The 6,000-nt window shown below is 38.4% G+C and overlaps 1 long non-coding RNA gene across 1 annotated transcript in view; it reads right to left on the bottom strand.

Moving 5' to 3' along the window:
* Positions 1-318: 318 nt before the first annotated feature.
* LOC133961401 (uncharacterized) overlaps positions 319-6,000 on the bottom strand; it is a 32,002-nt gene continuing 26,320 nt past the window's right edge. The window contains exon 4 of the long non-coding RNA XR_009922004.1: positions 319-1,362. This is a non-coding gene — a long non-coding RNA (uncharacterized LOC133961401). The remainder of the gene's footprint in view (positions 1,363-6,000) is intronic.

Genomic DNA, 6,000 nt, shown 5'->3' with positions numbered 1-6,000 from the left:
GGCGCAACGCTACGCTTCAGCGACCGGTGTGTTCAGCACAACAATTTAACATGGGAGTGGATGGGAGCCAGAGGCTTGGCGCTGCGCTTACGCGTCGCTTACGCGTCCGGTGTGAACCCGGCGTAAGAGCTGCTAAATTAGATAACACTTCTTTGAAGGCAGCATTCAAAATACCTGGAGGTAAAGTCATGAAAAATGAAAAGCCAGGGGAGGCTATGTGGATGTTAGGTCCAGGACAAAACTCAGGGGTCACACTACACATTACACACACTAAAGGACAAACACACTTACACACAGTAAAGAAACAATAGGAAAAGCTGATTTTTCTTATCTTTATTCAAGGGCTTGGTCTTTCAGATCCAGAGTAGAACTTAGTGATTTCACGTTTAGATTGAGGAACGCTCTGACTCAAATTGGGAACACACATTAGATCTTGTTTTCAATGTAGTCTTCCTAGTTTCTTAGCAGTTATACACAACACATATACAGTACATACATCATAAATTGTATACACCTGTAATACATATTTTTAAGCTGTGAGAATAAAACCTTAAGTGCAAAGTGGTACGATTAAGAATCATTTAACATTCAGTGATATTGCACAAGGCTTCAAGTTATATTGAAGACTGAAGGTTGTGAACTTTGAAGGTACTGTATTAAAGAAAAGCTGTCAATTTCCACGGATACACCTGTAGATCTCAGTACCGACATCCTGTCAGGAGTCTGTAAGCCAACAACCCACGCCAGCCCTGACAGTAATCAGATTTGAAACCACAGAAGACTCTGCTGTCCGTCCTGTTAGTCTGAAAATCCCACATCTAACACCGACAGTGTACAGTGGAAAATGCCGGTGCAGCGTTCACTCTCCAGGGGGGCAGGAGTGAGGTGGAAGAACTAAAAGTGTGTGTGTGTGTGTGTGGAAAACAGATGAAAGTGAAATGCTGGGAGAGATATTAATGTAAAGCCGAGAGGATCCTCTGTGTGGCTTTGCATGGGAGAGTGTTACCCAGCGGTGACCTCACAGTTGTCACATTTTATCTGCTTTCAGCAACTAAAAGCAGTGTATTCCACACAAACGGGCAAAAATATGGGAGTGACACTGCAACATAAAGCTATTACAGATGCATGTGAGCCAACATCATGATATTTATGCATAAGAGTGAAGCCTTTTAGACTCAAATGAGCATGGAAAACATAAGAGTAGTCAGACACACACACATACACACACTTTATGCTTCACTACACAATGATCAGGTGACAGAAAGGGACATTTAAGAAGCAACTTGAAGCCATGTTGTCATCACTGTTGAATCTCTCGAAGCAAAGCCTGTATTCTTTCAATGTGTGTGTGCCTCGGGTGAGCTGGCATATCAAAATAAACACAGAACATAAAGTTAAAAATAACATAATTGTATATCTTGGGACAAAGCTTGGTTACTTGACATGAGAATAAGATCAAGCACAATTAAGTGACTAAAAAATACAAAATTGTAGAGACACTATTCTAGTCACTAATGAAAAACACACACATGCTGATAAATAATGAAATACTGTGTAATACTGTGTAAACCCAACACTTGCTGATACACATGCACCCATCAGGCAGTTTTACATCAGAAAGGCCTTTGCTACCTCAGGCGAATATTCACTTGCAGCATCGGCTACACAGGTTATGTTTTGTGTCTCCTTGTGGGTTTCTTCATGACTTTAACACTTAATTAGCTAAAAAAACTGAAGCAGCTTTAATTGCAGACCATTTTAACTTAAGACTGGCCTTTTCCCCTCAATTATAATTGTGGCTGCTTAAAAATAAATAAATGTTTCTCACTTCATTATTCTTCCCCCACCTGACTCCATCCTCCATTATTTTTATGTTCTTTTGATTTGAAAACAGATTGGCTGTAAGAATAAATACTTCCGTTGTGTTACATTTCATTTTTAAGACGGCTTCAAGTAGTTCCCTACGGCTCTGTAAACCCACACAGTTTAATTTCTTCTATTCAGGCTGTTTGGATAAGGCCTTATTCCATCAGAAATAGGCACAGTGAAAAATCACTGCAAAATAAGATCCCAGCTCCAAGCAGCCAAGTGGAAAGATTCTTCACGCCAGACTCTGACTTGTTATCCTGAATCACACAATTTCTGATACGGTTGATATGTCCCATTTGGCAAAAATATGAACAATATTATTGTTTGAATTTGGCTAGATTGCACCAAACACAACTGTGTCGAAGTGGATAATTTATTTAGCACAAAGAAACTGGATAATACTAACTTTTGTATTGAAATAATGAGAGTGAAAATGCTAACAAGCAACCTCGCAGCAAGACTCAATTATAAATCAGATTTTCCATTTATACCATTTTCTCTATACAGGCCTGTTTACTTGCCATGATAATTTGCTCTCAGAATTTCATCATTTTATTTTGTTCAATAACGAGATATTGAAAACAATCTCTGAGCAACTGAGCTTGATGTTAGGTCTAGAAGACATTTGTCTATTGACTCCTGTCACACAGATGTCGAAAGACATATTCGACAGAGACATAGTTTTAATAATGATATTTCAATTACAGTTTCTACAAACCCACACTGTCCTGTGCACAAGTCACAGTAAGTAAAAAAAGATTAAATTTAATTTACTTTATATTATATATATATATATTTAAATTCACATGTTTATGCTTTTGAACATTTATTTTTCCCACTTTGAACAATAACCCGTGGTCAATAAGATATTAAACTTCAAGCTTCATGAATAACCACTGAAGTAGAAACACATTTGATCCACGTGGATCAAACTGGAACATTTTCATACCTTACACAAAATCTATTTACACCTATCAATGTGGAACAGATGACTACAGCTCTCTACATACTTGAACTGAAACACAACATCTAACAAGATTATACGAGGTGCCTACAGTCTAATAATAAATGTAAATTTCGCCTCAGTTATCTCAGTGTTCGACTCTGACCAGGCCCCAACAGGCATTCTGTTGTTAGTGTCTGAACCTGACCCTGATCTTTTCCCCTGATTGCAGACATATGCAGCGTGACCACACCAGGCACGATCTTTTGAAATGTGTGCGTCCACGACCAGAGGCTGTCTGCTATATTTCCCAGCATGTCAAGTGGTGCTTCAGGATACACTGAGTAACGCTCGAGGAAGTTGTTAGGCAAAGAATATCTTGAACAACCTGCTTGTTCCAACTACTTTGACTTTGTTCTGGTTATTCCCCCATTTCATTAATTTCTTATTTTAATTCTATTGATGATGTTAAAATGCGTCTAATTACAGCAACATTTGTATTCAATTACAGGTGTACAGAAAAACAGTATGACTATTTGTCATGTCTCCTCGGAATGGCTGTATGATGTATGCAAAGTTTTTCTCAAGCTAATCCAAATGTTCAGCATGTTGACATAAGTGGACTATTGCTAACAGTAATCACGGATACACAAATACATCCTTCTAGTGACAAATATGCAGCAACAAATGGGGAAATATGTTGTCTGCATTTGTGTATTTATGAGTTTGCTTTCACAGAATCATGATGCCCCTCACACACACACACACATACACATACACACTAAGCCATTTGTCAATGTAATGAATTGAACACTGGAAAGTGTTTATCTGTGTGTTGCAGAGTTAACAGCACTTATCACACAGATGCCAGAACACACATACTTAGCACACACCACCACCACTCTGATATACGTTTGTCTCGCTGCATGATTCTGTAACAACGTTAACTGATGATTGTCAGAGAGGAAGAGGAAGAGATGGAGGAGCAAGGTTGAAAAGTAAAATGGAAGAAGAGAGAGAGCTGAACAGCTGAAGCACAAATTAATGACACAATAGGCACACACACACACACACACACATAGAATGTATTGCATTTTGTGTTCAGTATAGTGGATTGCCTGTTGCAGCTCATGTTTCTGGACTCACATACCAGTATTTGCACACAGGTTATTTTAAACCTTTAAAAGTGACGTCATTCCATATCTAGTTCTAGATGTAAAATATATATTTAAAGAATATTAAAACATGCTCATGACATATGTCCTTCTGGTATATTTTGCATAATGCTTTTCTCTCAGAATACCAGGCTAGAGTAAATTGTCTTTTTGCAGAGCAGGATTGGTTGGACTGTTTTCTGTGCTGTTTATTTAGGCAGGACAAAGCATGAGTCAGCAAAATGCTAAATAGTCTGATTTATACAACTGCATCCTTATGGAGTTATTATTCTCTTCTGCTAGAACTGACATGTTGTTTTACTCAGGGTGCTTGCATTCTTGTTGAGTCTGATTTGTGATCTACTAAATATTCAGTATCAACCAGAAAGTTACACAAACACAAGTAGATACACTGGCATGCAAATACAAGTTGAATATTATATTATAAACATACACCTGTACACATTGGCTGTGATTCTACCACAACTTTACACAAAGATTTCCCAAAGTTAGAACATCTAAGAGTATCTTGAGAAGATTTTTATGGATGAGTGAAAAGCCTTTTCTTTTTTAATGGGACCTTTTATTTGTCTGTGCTTATGGAGTCAAGATAGTTTAACTTTAAAACAAGAAACGTTCAATTCATGATAGCAAATGCTGTAGCACAATGTCTACAGCTACATGCAAGTTCATTTTGACACTTTTGAAGTCCCTTTAACTGCTCTTGAAATTTAATTTAAGAGCAAACTGAAGACCAAGCACCTTGAGAGAAAATCCAACTTGTTCCAAGTAAACTCATTTAGGTTCACCAGACTCCAGCACCTTGAAAGACTTTCAACACAGTGCAGTTTGCATCATAGGCATAAGGAACTCTTCACTCTGAAGACATGCACTCATGTGAATAAACAAGTTATCAGGCTAGTGAAGCAGCATCAGTGTAAAAGGTTCCCGATGCAGATCCTGTTCCAAATAATATAAGTTAACAGTAATGTCAAGTGAGAACCAGAGCTATCATTTAACAGTCTAAGCTGAGCAGCTCCCCGAAAGTGGGGAGGTTCATATTTCTTTAATAAAGAAGTTAGGAGAAGTCATATCAACAATGGTAATCGAAGACCAGAAGATTGAACCTGTCATTCAGCCTCATGCTGCTTTTACTGCAGTTGTTCACTGTGGGAAAACAGTGCAGCAATTAGTCAAAGTGCTTCACAGAATTGATAGTTTGCCTGAGCGTCAGAAGAGGAGGTACACAGCAACGGAGGAAATGTTCCTCATTATTTATCTGTCCTCAGGGTCTACATTGTCACTGAGGCTTTAATCAGTTAAATACTCATACTTTGATGTTTCATCGCCTCCTCCTGGTTCAAGAGAAGTTCACGGTTTCTTCTCTTTGTGTGAGTGTGTGTGTGGTCTGGGTGAATGGTTGTATGTGTGTGTGTGTGTGTGTGTTGGCATGATGTGAATGCCAGAAAAGATGCTGCTTGGAAGTCATCAAAGTCATCTCATCTCATTTGATCAGTAACTCTTGCAAACTACTTTTCACATATGCCAGTGTATCAACCGTCATGCAAATTACAAACATACACAAAGTTACTATCATCTCCTGTGAGTTGGTTTTATCCATCTGCTTAGTTATTTGCACCTACATTTGAAACATTTGAAAGGGACAACATCTCCAGATGAGTTTTTTAGTCCCAAGAGTAGAACATATTTTTGTGTTGAGCTTACGAATTGAGAGATCTGTATTTTAGACACTCAAGTTGAAAAAAGTTCCACTCATGGCAGAATAATGTCAATGGCATTAATGCATACAATCACATTTTCCAGTCAGACGATTTCTGAACTAGAGGCAACTGTCAATACTACCGCTGACCACATCATTACAAGACTGCAGCATTATTGCCACTGTCTTGTTCTTGTGGTACAAGTGTCCTGAATGAGATGCAAACCATCTTTAAAGTGCTGCTCTTTGAAGAAATTGAAAACTGGAGCCCAGTAGAGGAATGTAATGCAGCTTACCAGCTTCCCAGATAACAG

The sequence above is a fragment of the Platichthys flesus genome, chromosome 10, assembly GCF_949316205.1.
Source record: "Platichthys flesus chromosome 10, fPlaFle2.1, whole genome shotgun sequence".
Lineage (NCBI taxonomy): Eukaryota > Metazoa > Chordata > Actinopteri > Pleuronectiformes > Pleuronectidae > Platichthys > Platichthys flesus.
This window is presented reverse-complemented; position numbering and strand designations above follow the sequence as displayed.